This window comes from Cricetulus griseus, unplaced genomic scaffold (genome assembly GCF_003668045.3).
Source record: "Cricetulus griseus strain 17A/GY unplaced genomic scaffold, alternate assembly CriGri-PICRH-1.0 unplaced_scaffold_37, whole genome shotgun sequence".
Classification (NCBI taxonomy): Eukaryota; Metazoa; Chordata; class Mammalia; order Rodentia; family Cricetidae; genus Cricetulus; species Cricetulus griseus.
The window spans coordinates 117,127-133,076 of record NW_023277108.1 but is presented as its reverse complement, the minus strand read 5'-3'; the positions used below and the strand labels follow the sequence as shown (position 1 = coordinate 133,076).

The window sequence follows — 15,950 nt, the reverse complement described above, 5'->3', positions numbered from 1 at the left end:
GCTCAGGGAAGTCACTAACAGGGAGGTGACCAGTTTGTGAGTTGTCCTGATGGATAATGAATAAGAATTTCCAGAGAGAAAAGAGAGGGTGTATAGTCTAGGAAGAATAAACAAGATGGGTCAAAGGTAAGGATTGCAAAAGGGCATGTGTTGCTAGGGAAGCTGAAGAGAGGGCAAGAGGTGTGAAAGAGGCAGAAGATAGATGTGTAAAATTGGGCAGAGATGGTGGGGCAGCACCTGGTGAATCAGCCTTCTAGAGTTTGGCCTTGGCTCTGGAGGCAATACAACAATAGTCTAGATTTTAAGTATTCATCAAAGGTGCATATAGTAAAGGCTCAGGCCCCATTATGGTGTGATAGGAAACTGGTGGGTTCTTTAAAGAGGCATTAGGAGGTCTCCAGGTCATTGGAGGTATGTCCTGGAAGGAGATAATTATTTCCTTCTGATGGGGGATATCCTTCTGTATATATCTTTCTCCCATTGATTGATGAATAAAACACTATTTGGCCAATAGCTAGTAGAGGCAGGATGATAGGCAGGGCTAGGAGATGAGGAGAATGCTGGGGAGAGAGGCAGAGAGATGCTGTGAAGGGACGCCATGTAGACCACAAAGGAGTAACAGGTCTGGGCATTCTCCAGTAAGCCAACACCACATGGAAATACATAGATTTATAGAAATTGGACAAGAACCTCTGCATTGCATACACCCTTCTCTTCCTTCCTTCCTTCCTTCCTTCCTTCCTTCCTTCCTTCCTTCTTTCTCTCTCTCTCTCTCTCTCTCTCTCTTTCTTTCTTTCTTTCTTTCTTTCTTTCTTTCTGTATTGTGACTGTGAGTGGTCTTCCTCTGCCATCACCTTTGCCATGTTGGGTTGCCTGACTACAGGCCTAAGAGCAGGGGCTGACTTAACATAAACTATGAATCAAAATGCATCCCCTCTCTTTATAAGTTGATTACTAGCAGAAAGGTGACTAACACAGGGACATGGTTATATTTTATGCAGAGAAGGGACATGAACAAACTTGGGTTTTACAGAAAGGGGGTTTCTGGGTGGCTTAGAGTTGGGAAAAACTCTATGGTGAAACCATTAAAGCTTAGAGTTTTCTGGAAGAAGTCAGATGATGGGGCCCATAAAGAAAAGGAAATGGGGACTGGGAAATGGCTCAGTCAGTGAAGTGCTTGCATTTAAAAGCTGGGCCAGACCAAACACTTGGGAAAGCAAGGACGGGAAAATCCTTTGGCTTTGCTGCCTGAATCAGTGAGTTGTAGTAAGTTTTCCTGCCAGATTTTCTTGGGCCACTGGTTTACAAATAAAGACACAGAGACTTATTATTAATTATGAAAACTTGGCATTGTCTTTGACTTTTCTCCAGCTCTAATAGTGCAAATGAACGTAGATTCTATTAATCTACATTCTGACACTTGGCTTGGTTACCTCTCTTCTGTATTGTATATCCAACTTGTATCATATCTCACTGGCATCTCCACCTTTCTTCTTCCCAGAGGTCTTTCTGCCCAAAGTCTCACTTATTCCCGGTAAAGATTTTTAAGTTACTATTTGAGCAGTTTCAGTCTGGGTGGGGAACATATCTACCTGAAAATGTATCTATAAACACTAGCAAGTACTTTTATCCTCCCCCAGAAGGCTGGGTCTGGGTGGCATTTACCAGGGTGCTGTTCTTTCCTTAGGGTCCCTTCCTTGATAAGGGCTCTCTGCTTTGCATTCATTTGAGCAGAAGCCTGGAATCTGGCTGAGACATGCTGCACTAGGCTGTCCTGTCTAGGCATAACATACCTTGTTCTGAATCACACAGAAAATTTTGTGGATCCCAGATGAAGGACAGTTACTGAGAGTCCTGGCAGTTTTTTTCTGGGAGAATGATCTTTCCCTCTGGTGTCCTCCATCAGCTTGTGGGTTTGAGTGTGAGCTTTCCATTTCTTCTTTTACAATAGAGTCTTAGGCAGTACTGAGTCGTGTCCTGGTATGTTATCAGGGCCATTTGTCTGGCATCCAGGTCAGAAGCTCAGCAGTAGAGAAGAGTAATTTTTATGGGAAGCCAAGTAGCCTCTAGGAGGGTGAAGACATTTTAATATCATTTTTCCAGAGATGAGAAGCCCTTTCTCTGTAGATGGCACCATGGTCATGCCGAGTATTAAAAGCACACAAATTGACAATCTGTGTTAGGGAAATGTACTTTTCTTTATTCATCTGAGAGTCTGGGTCATATCAATAAGTTCTTCTCTCAGGCTGAGGTACTGGGATTGTGGTTCAAAATATTTTGGTTAATCTAACTACTGCATTTCCCACATGCCTGGTTTCATCTTTCATCATCTGACAGCCATGGATGAATACCTGCTTCTTCAGGCAAGAGGGTAGCTAAATTATTAGTGGTGGATTTCTCAAACTGGACTCGAGGGTAGTCTAGGAGTAGGGCCTGGTACTGGGCCCCACAGTCATTAGACCACCAGAGTTCCAGTGTTTCTCAGTGTGTCATGGGGTGTTGTGAGTATAAGATCTTGACCTAGAGTTAACGTGTCTGCTTTATTTCATTAAACTAGCAGTAGCAGCCATAGCTCTTAGATAGTTGGGCCATCCTGTGGCTGCAGGGTCCAGTCATTTGTATGTATGGTAGAGGACATCTTCTGTAGCCTCAAAGTTTGGGTTAAAATGCCCTTTGCCTTTTGTTTCATGAACAGAGTTGTTTCTGAAGCCTCAGATGCCCTATCTTCAGTCTCAGCCAGGAGTACTGGCTTAGTGGCCCACTTTGTGCTGGTGTATAAATGTTTCACTATTTTCACAAACTTGGTATCCAGAGGGAGTAATGTCCAGCAATACCCAGGGATCCACGAACCTGTCTCTTCCACTTTGGAGTTGGGATCTGCAGGAAGGAAGCAATCCTTCTCTGAGACAGGCTCTCTTGGCCTCCCTTTGGCTGATAGCAAAGATAGGTATGCTTCTATAAAATTGGGCTTTCTTAGCTGACATTTTGTAGCCCACAGTCTGTGCCTCTTGAAGCAGCTCCTCAGTGAGACTTTCATGATCTGTTCTCACAGGAGAACTCTGACAGATGGGCAAGAAGTCTGCATCCAGTGTCTTTAAATCCTGGGGTCACATGATCCAGGTATTGCACCCACTGTAACCTCCCACTCAGTCTGTCCATTTAAAAACAAAGGTGGGTTGACTCACCTCTGCCAATGAGAGGCTGAAGAATGCATCTTTCAGGTCCAAGACAGTGTACACCTGTTTCTCTGGAAGAATCAGGTTCATGAAAATCAGAGGTCCCAGGTTTCTTCATAGGCAGGAGAGGCAGACTCCAGGGTGACTGGCAGGCAACAGGATGCCTTCCTGCTTCTTCAAAGCAGGAATTATGGACTACAATTTTCTCTTTTATTTTCAGGGTCATTGGGTATTGTTTAATCTGATCAGAGATAGCTGAACTGGTTAGTTTGAACAATTATAGGAGCTTGGTGTTTGGCCAGTCCTGAGGGCTGGCTTTTTTCTGACGGAGGGAGAGACACCAAAATTTTGTTTTTTATCTGTAAATCTAACTATATCTCATCTTTAGAGAAGGTGGCAGTTGCTTTCATTTTTTGCAAAAAGTCTTGTCCCAATCAATTATCTATTGCTAAACACTCTTTAAGTTAGCTCCAGCAACTAAGGCCTACTAGTATCTTTAACTTTTTAAATTTGTATACCTTTTTTTCCTAATATCTGGGGCCAACTGGGTGACAAAGGATATTTTTTTACCAGCTATCTTTAATCCTTTAAAAAATCATTTAGAGAAAGTTGTTTAAAGTCTCCTTTGTCAGAGTTAGACTCGAGGGAATCTTCAGTCTGTCCACAATGCATTATCTTCATGCCCAGCCCAGCCACCCCTTTATTTGTCATACAAGGCTGTGTTATGGACTCTTGGCTAATAAGGAGACATAAATTATGAAAGAGAAAGGAGCAGAACTCTATTTTTTTTCTTTTGGGCTCACCCCCAGGTGAGAAATTTTCCCCTTTCCTGGGGCTGCTTAGCACAGCAAGGAAAGGAGCAGAGGGAGTGCTCACTTGGGGCAATGATTTTCCCCTCCTGCGAACATTCCATACAGATGTCTGGGCCCCTGGATGAGAAGCCCATCCTCTTCCTACCTCCACACAGGGGCCAACACTGACCTTGAGCAGGAGTCAAGCAACAAAACAAGCAAGGGCTCCTGCTCCTGGAGTGGGACAGGTGGAGGTTTTCTCTGGGTGACCTGACAGAGCCAAAAGGATTTAGGTTCTCAATAGGAGGGGGCACAGGTCTAAAGCCAGGGAAAGTCACTTGTCAATACAGGGAAATAAAACTGACATAAACACATAGAGGACATGCAGAGACACACATGCACACAGAGAAACACAGTAAAGACAACCAGGGGTGGCCACCACACATTCATGCACCTGAACAAAGAGAACCAGTGATTTTTCATATGGATCCTATATACTGCAACAGCAGACATGTCTGACCTCTTCTATGTGAACAAACAGAAGGCTCCTGGACCAGAATTACCTACAGAGGTAATAAACCAGGTGACTTTCTAATCTGTTTCCTTTTGGGGCAAATATGTCAGACTCCTCTGAAGAATTAGGCAGTGATTAATCAAAAGGAGTCCTGGGGACCTGGAACATCTCAGGTTGTGCACCCCTAGGATTCCCCTAACTGCCACACTCTTCCTAGCTCCAAGGCTTTCTGAAACCCTAGGTATCTTGAGGTATGGTCTCTGGAATCTTGCTGGGGCCTCCAAAAATGTGAAGTATTCCTCAGAGAAGACCGTTCAGACATGGGTGTTAGCCAATAGAAAGTCTTTATTAGCTGACCTGAGACTACACTGGGACATTGAGATGCCAGTGTAACCCAGAACCTTTTTTTAGGATGATCTTTAAGCACAAAAAAGCACATCCCGGGTTGACATACTTCAGTTAACAAGAACAGTTAACCAGAAGTAGAACTATAGAAGCTGCAAAACAAGGTTAGTACATTTAGAGACTTTCCCATAAGTATGGATTTTGATGGATTAGGTCTTTATTTTAGTTTTGGCATGTGGTATTGTCTACATGCTGAGTTTCACAGCCTGAATGGTATTTATATTATGGAGTTTATTGTGCTAAGGTCTGGTGAGGCGGGCTACTAGGTCTGGGGCCTTGTTGCATAACAACAAATATCAGGGGAGGAAGGTAGGAGAATGAGATGGAGAGAAGAAGAGGAGGGATTCAGAGGACATGAGGAAACAGAAAGGTTGAGTAAGTGGAAGAATAGAAGATAACAAGAATGGAGATACCATAATAGAGGGAGACATTTTAGGTTTACTAAGAAATCAGGCACTAGGGAAAGGTCTGGAGATCTACAAAGATGACAACAGCTAACAATCTAGGCAACAGAGGAGAGGCTAGCTTAAAATGCCCTCTCCTGATAATGAGATTGATGACTGTCTTATATGACATCCTATAGACTTCATCCAGCAGCTGGTGGAAGTAGAAGCAGACACCCACAACTAATTACTGAACTGAACTGGAATCCAGATGCAGAGAAGGATGAGTGATGGGCAAAGGGGTCCAGACCAGGCTGGTGAAACCCACAGAAACAGCTGACCTGAACAACAGGGAGCTCTTGGTTCCCAGACTGATAGCTGGGATACCAGCATGGGACTGATCCACACCCTATGAACGTGGGTTTCAGTGAGGAAATCTCAGAAATCTATGGGACCTCCTGTTCAGTCCTTATCCCTAGCATAGTTATGGACTTTGGGAGCCCATTCCACACAGAGGAATACTCCCTGAGCCACACAGGGGTGGGCCTAGGCCCTATCCCAAAGGATATGATAGACTCTGATGACCCCCTATGGAAGGCCTCACCTTCCGTGGGGAGCAGAAAGGATATGTGACAGGTAGGGTTTTAGTTAGTAGGGTGGTAGGGGAGGACAGGAGGGAGAAAGGAACTTTGATTGTCATGTAAAACAATCTTGTTAATAATTCAAATAAAAATCTGCAAAAAAAGAAAAGAAAAAAAACCAAGTATCAACCTCTGGCCTCCATATGCACACTCTTATACATATGTATAAACACACACAAATTGAATGAATACACACACACACACACACACACACACACACACACACACACACTGCTTTTCAAAAAGAAACAATGCTGGCAAGATTGCTCAGCAAGTAAAATAACTTGCCTTACAAGCCTGGTGACCTGAGTTGGATCCCTAGAACTCACTGCAGAATGAATAAAATGAATCCTCAAAGCTGTCCTTTGACTTAACACACACACACACACACACACACACACACACACACACACACACACACATTCAGGCACGCAAATGACATGGTGCGCACACCCCTACATATGTACACATAAAGAGTCCCCTTAATGGAACATAATTGTGGGAGATGGAATGACAGTACTTGTAGTGAGAAAGGAGAAACAATGAAGGGTTACTGTATGTTAGCTGAGCCTTCTAGCTTAGGTAGATAGACAGTTTTAGCCCAAAACAGAAATAGTGGAGAAAGATTCGTGTCTTTGCATATAAAAGCAAGCTTGGTTTTGTACATAATAAAGCCTGGAGGATCCATAAGTAGATTTAATTTAGGAATTCATTGAGGTCATGAGTCAGAACAACATGTAGAAATGGACATTGTAAGTAGATTTAAGTAGTGGTCATGGGACTCTATGAGATTATCCAAAGAAAATGTATAGGATAAGACTAGAAGAGAATCAAAGACGTAACTCTTGGCCACATAAATGACTTTTATGTGAGGAAGATCCTACATACACCAGAAGCCAGATAGACAACAGAAGTGAGAAGACAGACAGACAACAGAGGTGAGAAGACAGACAGACAGAGGTGAGAAGCCAGACAGACAACAGAGGTGAGAAGACAGATAGACAACAGGGCTGAGAAGACAGACAGACAGAGGTGAGAAGACAGACAGACAGACAGAGGTGAGAAGACAGATAAACAGAGATGAGAAGACAGATAGACAACAGAGGTGAGAAGACAGATAGACAACAGAGGTGAGAAGGTGTCAGGGTAGAACCCTTCCCGCTGCCTAATGGGCTGACTTATTTCTGAGGCCAGCTCCCTTCAACCAACACCGATTATTTTTCTTTACTTAATCTCGTATTGCATTTTATCTGAATTAAACTGACAACATGACAGATTGTAGAAATGCCCACAATTCTCTACTCATCTCACACATGAAAAAAAATTTTTTTCTTAGTCCTTATATTGGGCTATGAGGCTTCCTTACTAGCAAACATAATGTAAGCAGAACTCAAAACATCCTTGCACACCACATGAAGGATGCTTCACGGGGAATCTTTCCTCTGTTCTTCTGTTTTGAGATAGTGTCACCCTATAGTTCAGGCTGGCTTGGAACTCACTACATAGACCAGCTTGGCCTCAAACTCATAGCAATACTCCTACTTCAGCTTCCTGTGTACTGAGTGAGATTACAGGCATGGTCTATTACACCTGACTTGCTTTTGGATTCTTTCTATGTGTCTAGAGTTGCCATTGGGTGATAAGAGGTGTACGGGGAATTCACCATTATCATCCTTAGCCAACAGACAGCCAACCATTATAGTGTGAGTGGGGCCATTTGAACCCAGTCAGTATCCAGATAAGTCACACACCGGTCCAGGTATGTGAAAGACAGCATTAGAGATAAGTTGCAGCTGTCCCAGGCCAGAACTGTCTGACACAGGAGCTAACTAAATGATGCTAATTAAGAATACATTTTTGATGTTATTTTATTGTTTATAAATATTTTTAGATTAATGACATAGCATAAGATTACAATCAACTAACACAAGTTTTATCTTTATTTTCACCTCTGAGATATATATTAAGTGAGAGGTGATGGAAAACTCGTGAATCATCGAATAAAAATTCAATTACCTTCAAGCTGCTAAATAAGAAAATGAAAACTTGCCTCAAATTAGTTGCAAGTGTTTGCCTAGTTTAGATGAATTATAAGTCTTTAAAAAATCATTTGAGTAGGCAGAACATGGAATCTTTAAGTTAATCTGAATGCCACAAACACTTTATAACACTCATCTATTAAAAGTATGGTGCTCACTGAACTTTGAGGTGGTTTGTCATGAAGCATCAGACAATAGAAAACTGACAGTTATGGAAGGGTTAAGATTTGTTCTCTTAAAATGTGAGAATAAGGTCTCCAAGTTGCAAATCAGCTACCAGTATCATAAGTCAATCCTTTGATAAGAAACATTTATTGGCTCGGTAGTGGTGGTGCACGCCTTTAATCCCAGAACTGGGGAGGCAGAGGCAGGCGGATCTCTGTGAGTTCGACGCCAGCCTGGTCTACACAGCAAGTTCCAAGGCAGCCTCAAAGCTACACAGAGAAAACCCTGTCTAGAAAAAAGAAAAGAAAACAAAACCCAAACAAGCAAAAAGCCTTTATTGTGTCACAGAAACAGGTGGAATCAGATACATTTTTTTCTTTATTTTCTTATTTGAATTAGAAACAAGATTGTTTTACATGACAATCCCAGTTCCCACTCCCACCCCTCCTCCCTTACCACCCCCCCAACTAACCCCTACCCATCACATAACCTTTCTGCTCCCCAGGGAGGGTGAGGCCTTCCATAGGGGGTCATCAGAGTCTATTGTATCCTTTGGGATAGGGCCTAGGCCCACCCCCGTGTGTCTTGGCTCAGGGAGTATCCCTCTATGTGGAATGGGCTCACAAAGTCCACACCTATGCTAGTGATAAGGACTGAACAACTACAGGAGGTCCTGTAGATTTCCAAGGTCCCCTCTCTGAAACCCACGTTCATGGGGTGTGGATCAGTCCCATGCTGGTATCCTTGCTATCAATCTGGGGACCAAGAGCTCCCCGTTGTTTAGGTTAGCTGTTTCTGTGGGTGTCACCAGCCTGGTCTGGACCCCTTTGCCCATCACTTATCCTTCTCTGCATCTGGATTCCAGTTCAGTTCAGTGATTAGTTGTGGGTATCTTCTTCTACTCTCACCAACTGCTTGATGAGGGCTATATGATGGCATATAAGACAGTCGTCAATCTCATTATCTGGAGAGGGCATTTAAGCTAGCCTCTCCTCTGTTGCCTAGATTGTTAGCTGGTGTCATCTTTGTAGATCTCCAGACCTTTCCCTAGTGCCTGATTTCTCTATAAACATAAAATGTCTCCCTCCATTATGGTATTCCCATTCTTGTTATCTTCTATTCTTCCCCTGACTCAACCTTTCTGCTCCATCATGTCCTCTGCATCCCTCCTCTTCTCACCTTCTCATTCTCCTAGCTCCCTCCCCTACTTCCCTTGCTCCCAGTTTTCTCAGGAGATCTTGCCCCTTTCCCCTTCTCTAGGGGACCATGTATGTCTCTCTTAGGGTCCTCCTTGTTTACTAGCTTCTCTGGCAGTGTTGATTGTAGGCTGGTATTCCTTTACTCTATGTCTAAAATACACATGTTAGTGAATACATACCATGTTTGTCTTTTTGTATTGGGTTATCTAGCTCAGAATGGTTTCTTCTAGTTCCATCCATTTTCCTGCAAATTTTAAGATTCCTTTGTTTTTTTCTGCTGAGGAGTACTCCATTGTGTAAATATACCACATTGTCTCTATCCATTCTTCAGTTGAGGAGCATCTAGGTTGCTTCCAGGTTCTGGCTATTACAAATAGTGCTGCTATAAACATCATTGAACAGATGCCCTTGTTGTATGAATGTGCATCTTTTGGGTAGATGCCCAAGAGTGGAATTGCTGGATCTTGTGGTAGACTCATTCCCATTTTCCAGAGGAGTTGCAATACTGATTACCAAAGTGGCTGTACAAGTTGGTGCTCCCACCAGCAGTGAAAGAGTGTTCCCCTTTCTCCACATCCCAGCATAAACTATTATTGGAGTGTTTGATTTTTGCCATTCTAACAGGAGTAAGACGGTATCTCAGAGTTGTTTTGATTTGCATTTCCCTGATGCCTAAGGATGTTGAACACTTTGTTATGTGCCTTTCAGCCATTTTGGATTCCTCTATTGAGAATTGTCTATTTAGTTCTGTATCCCACTTTTTAATTGGAATGTTTGGTGTTTTGAAGACTTGCTTCTTGAGTTCTTTGTATGTTTTAGAGATCAGCCCTCTGTCAGATTCAGATACACTTTTTATCTCGATGCATTTTTTGAAATGTGGACAGTCTATCCACCCCACTCATCAGTCCACAAGTGTCCATTTAATACACAATAGAGTGCAAGAAATCTATTTTCAATGAATGGCCTTAAAACACAATCATAAATACTTTTCAGTTTGTGGGTTTGCCTGAGAATCTGTTTCTAAGAATCTGTTGCTGTAAGGAAATATATCAGGTGATAGATTCTGCAAGGCCCACACCTTCGCTCATTCTCAGTTATGAAGAATTAGGAATGAGGTGACTAGGAAAACAAGGACTCTAGAGGACCCAAGTTCACAGTCATGACACATTTCTTTGATGTTAGAGTCTCCCCTTCCAGACTGGGATTTTCAGATACAGGGTCCAGCAAGCCTTCTATCTCAAGATTTCCAAACTTAGAATTCCATATCTCTGGTCTTCTATCTTTGGTCACATGCTTCTCCCCCAAATGTTTTGATTTGTTTGTTTAATTCATAAATGTATAGTAGTTATGAAAGACCCCCGAAGAGGTACTTTCGTAGAAGGAGACCCGCACCCAGGAATCAGCGAGGCCACGAACTTGGATGCAAAAGCAAGAGGCTTTATTGGAGACGCGGGTACCCGGGGCGACTTAGCTTCTGTGTGGCTAAGCGCCCCGAGCCAAGGGAAAGGGGTCCTTATATAGGTTAAAAAGGCGCAAGCTAGGAGCAGGGATTCTATTGGATAATTCTAATGAGGCATTGTACAGAGCTATTCCCATTGGTCAATGTATATGAGGCGCTATACAGGGTTATTCAAATAAGGCAAAGTACAGAGTTATTCAAATGAGGTGAAACATAGAGTCTTTCAAATGAGGCGAAATACAGAATCATTTCCATTGGATGGTTCAAATGAGACACAGAGCCATTCCAGATCAGCATATTCTCAAGGTCTGGTGTCTGGTACAACAGACTCAATTCCCCCCCCTCCGCGTCCAGATGGCTGACCTTGGGGGCGGAGACCTTGGGACGGAGTGTTTCTCGTCGGGCGGGGCTCAGGGGCAGGGCTCCAGGCCGGCTCACTTGGTGTTCGTTCTCGTCTGGTGCTCGCCCTCGTGCCGGCCCACCTGGTGCTCGTTGCTCGGCCCCAGCCCCGGGGCGCGGCGCCAGGCGGGCGGGCCTGGGTCGCCCCGCCTGGGTGAACCTGCTTGGGAGGGAGCCAGCCGCCAGGCGTATGGGTGCGCGTGCGTACGGGAGTGTCACCGAGAGAGAGAACGAGCCAAGGGGCGGGGTCTTTCAGTTATAAGACGAGAACAAGCAAGGAAATCAGTTGGATGAGGTTTGTGGCACAGCCATATCTGATGGGAACATCACAAAGCAGCATAGCTGCTTGGCAAAGATTCAATAAAGCTGAGCCAAGTGATTGCTGATGTGTCCCTTTTTGTTTTGATCTCCATCTGTTGCATACTTGGGTGAGGGTGGGCTTTTAATATTTGTAAAACTTGGGGATATTGGATTAATGGGAAATATCTTATGAATCATTTATACTTTCTTCCAGAAGTGCTGCTTCTAAGCTTCCCCAGGAATGTCCTGAGCACACTATCCCACCCCCTGCTTTTAGGCAATTATCCTTATCTGTGAAGGTCTTCCTTATGCCTGGGATGTTATGACACACATAAAGAAGCCAGAAATCTTTTTATGAGGCTTTGAGATAGTCTTAAAATATCCACCCCTGCACTTACTCAGGAACAAGATAATCAAAACAAAGTGAACTTTAAAAAGTCAACAAGATTTGTTGGGCTAGAGGAACTGGCCACAGATCACATTACAAGCCTCTTGTAATTACACATTTAGGCGATTAGATTATATGGCATATACAGCAACAAAGTTAGATTGGCTGAAGTTACCCCTGCCCTGCACAAGAACTTACATTAATGGGCAAAGAATGGTGTGGAAAGATGATAAAAGAATGAGGTGTCAGACCTCCCTCTCTTAGAAAAGTTAGCTCATGCAAGGCCACTGTGATGTCATATAACCAAGAAACAAAAGAGTGCCAGGATTAGACATATAAATTTATCCTATAAAGATACAAGATGCAAACATTGTATTATGCTAAAATATGAAAAATAAGTGCAATAGCTTTGTCCTGAAGATTTTTCTTAGGCACTTTGACCATTAAGACTTAATCATGCACTGCTCAGGACATGGCAATCTGGCTTAGAGATTTTCTGTCTAGTATTCTTGAAACCACAGAACTACCTCAAAGTTGGGTTATGGGTTGATGAGTAAAAATGATTGCAAAAGATAACTGTTTCATTACGACTTATCAATGATGAGTAAAAGATATATAAGAGGAAGTGAAACATGTGTCTAAAAACAAAAAGATAATCTGGGCATTGGTGCATGCCTTTAATTCCAGCACTCGGGAGGCAGAGGCCAGCCTGTTCTCCAGAGCGAGTGCCTCCAGAGCGAGTGCCAGGATAGGCTCCAAAGCTACACAGAGAAACCCTGTCTCGAAAACCAAAAAAAAAAAAAAAAACACAAAAAAAACAAACAAAAAAACCCCCCAAAAGATATGATCTATGTTTGGAACAACATGAATCTATCCCTGTTTACTGAACTATGGCTTCTAATCAGTCAGGCTTTGAGATTCTCTCAATCATCATGCCTGGTTCAGTTTTCCTTTGACTACTCCTTGCCTCCTCTCTGGAACCTGTTCATAGTCAGGACTGGCTCCTGGCAGAGTTAATCCTTAATTATAAACAATTAACAACTAGAGAAAAATAAATGAAGGAAAAACCTTTAATTTATGAGAGCAATGGGCAGCACAGTCGTATGATTCATGATAAAAAGAACACAAACATTGTATGTGGTTGGTCATGCAACAACTGTTGTTGCCTTCTGCCTAGAGGCAGTTTCTGGAATGTATCTAGACCTAAATGATTCTAAAGAGAGTAAAATGAACTTTCTTATCTGACAAGGCAGATATTGGACTTTTTGTTTGTTTGTTTGTATTTTGAGACATGGTTTCTCCGTGTATCCCTGGCTATGCTAGAACTTATTCTGTAGATCAGGCTGGTCTTGAACTCAGAGATTTGTCTGACTCTGCCTCCCTTATGTTGGGAGTTAAAGGCATGTGGCCACAGCTTGGCCCTGAGATTGGATATAATTTTTTTGAGGAGGCTGAAATGGCTGAATGTTATGGATTGAGAACTTTTTTAAGACGATGCACAGAATTTTAAATGTCACAAGAAATATGCAACAAGGGACCCTGGAATCTGCTGATGAATATCAATCTATGCACAAGTAACATGAAACTACATAAAGGAGGATGGAAGCAAAGATCAGTGATCTTTTTGTTTCTAGACTGAGAGATTATACAGACTCTGAATAGCCAAAATGCTGAATCCTTGGGAAATTCAATGAAGATAACCTTGAAGCTCATCCAGCAATAGAAGGGCTAACTTGATTCAGAGCAATCCTCACTGAGAAATTTGCTATAGGGCTGCCCAGGTGGTTTAGAAGGCTCAGCACTTGCTACTCCTCTAGCAAGAAGTTTTATTGAAAGGGAGAACAGAGTCAAGCGTTGGTTGCACACGCCTTTAATCCCAGCACTCAGGAGGCAGAGGCAGGCGGATCTCTGTGAGTTCGAGACCAGCCTGGTCTACAAGAGCTAGTTCCAGGATAGGCTCCAAAGCCACAGAGAAACCCTGTCTCGAAAAACCAAAAAAAAAAAAAAAAAAAAAGGGAGAACAGGATTACTCATGTGGAATCCTATAACATCTAAAGAGAGAGGCAATTTAGAAAGAAATCTGGACTAGAGTCACTTTCATAAGGAATCTTTTATCATCTGTCTTAGTTTGGGTTCTCTGGGAAGTGTCATCTAAATGGAATTAAATTTGACAATACAGTATTAGAAGGCATTGCTGTGATAGTAAACAGGAGGAACACCAAAGGTGCTGGGAAAGCCAACCATCAGTATGGATGAGAAAAGCAAGCAGACAGAAGTCAATACAGACAAGGATGGTGCTGTAGGATATTCCGAAGTCTTCAAGCCAAAGTCATTAGTCAGAGGGGTCACATGCACTCCCAGGAAGAGGATGGTCTTAGAGTATGAGCTGTGTTAATCTCCCAGGAACTATCAGTGGGAGAGAGTTTCACAAGTAGGCTGTTGAGTTCTTGGTCAGTATTTTTCACTTGCAAGGCCCATTCTTCTGACTGTCATGGCATTCTGGTATGTACTAATAAATTTTCACTGATTTTGTTGATGTTTGTGGTAGTATCTTGTTTGTTTTAATAGGATTTATTTTATTTACATTTTGAGAATTTCATAGGTGTAATCAATGCATCTTGATCAGATGTACCCCAGCTCCCCACTGCTACTTTCTCCAGTAGCCCCCAACTCTTCCCTCTCAATACCATAGGCATCCCCAACACATTCCCCTCCCCACTTCATGTTCTCACCTTTTTGTTGTTGGTAACCCACTGAATCCAATTAGTGCTGCCTGTTGGGATATTGACTGATGTTGTTGATTTTATCTTGTACAGGCAATCATAGTTACAGTGAGTTCATGGGTGCAACAAACATGTCATGTCTCAAAGACTGCATGTCAGAACACTCATCCTCATCCCCCTTTCTACCCCTCTTCATAGATGGTCTTTGAACTTTGGGAAGGAGGAGGTTTGATATAGATATCCCCTGAAAACTGAGTATGTATTCTCAGAATGTTGGCAAGTTATGAGTCTCTACAGTATTTAGTAGTAATGAAGCTTCTCTGGCCAAGGCTGAGGAAAGCACTAATCCGCCAGTACAGGTACAAATATTTAGAAGGCTGTTTGACAAAATTTCATTCAGCAAAAACACAGTAATAGGTTTGGGAGGTCCCTAGGGCCTGTGACCTCCCAAGCCATGGCCCTCTGTCCAGATTGATAGTACCTGGTGTGAATTCTTTTCTGTGGAACAGGAAATCTAATCCAAAGCAATTGGTTACCCCCATAAACTTTGTGCCACTATTGCTTGCTTTTGTTGTTGTTGCTGTTTGTTTGGGTTTTGTCTTCTTTAGTTTTTTGAGACAGTGTTTTGTTATTCGACCTGAGACAATTTTGAAGTCTTGATCTTACTGCTTCCATCTTCCAGATCCTGGGATGGCAAGCTCCACTGTGTTTTAGTATACATGTATGTAAGATTCCAATATAAACCATTCTTGTGATCAAGAAGGCCTAAGATAGGTTGTGTTCTTTGACTGAACAAAAGAGAACAGAGGGAATGTTCTGAGCCAAACATGATGGGGGATGCCTGAGGCAAGAGGACTACAAGTTCAAGGTCTTGTTCACATATAAGATCTTGTCTCAAACAATTCTTTTTAAGATTCTGAAAATATCTACAGCTTGGTGCATCCCCCATCATGCAGTTTCAGGCATTCTTCTCCCCTTCACAGTCCTCCTTAGCTGACATCCTTTGTTAACAAGCATATCGATCACCTCATCAGACTTGCTCCTGTGTTCCTTTTTTTGTCAGCCTCACACTTCATTTAGAAACTAAATGGTGTTGTGTGAGCTTTCTCCTTCTGATCTTCCTCAAGCAACACTACTCACCACTACTTTTTTCCTGTTTGTTCCTCAATGGGGGAAGTGCTTCTGTGTATGTGTTTGTCTAACTGGATGATAAATAAAATACTGTTTGGCCAATGAGGCAGCAAGTTAGGCAGGACTAGGAGTCAAAGAGGATTCTGGGAAATGTAGTAGAGAAGTGGTGATCCAGGCAGGAAGTGACAAAGCAAGGAGACTCATTTAAGCAAGGAGAAACAGGAAGTGTTCCCCCTT

General features: G+C 42.7%; 1 long non-coding RNA gene across 1 annotated transcript in view; it reads left to right on the top strand.

Moving 5' to 3' along the window:
- The first annotated feature begins 14,213 nt into the window (after window positions 1–14,213).
- Window positions 14,214–15,950, top strand: part of LOC113838525 — a 58,731-nt gene continuing 56,994 nt past the window's right edge. The window contains exon 1 of the long non-coding RNA XR_003488700.2: window positions 14,214–14,361. This is a non-coding gene — a long non-coding RNA (uncharacterized LOC113838525). The remainder of the gene's footprint in view (window positions 14,362–15,950) is intronic.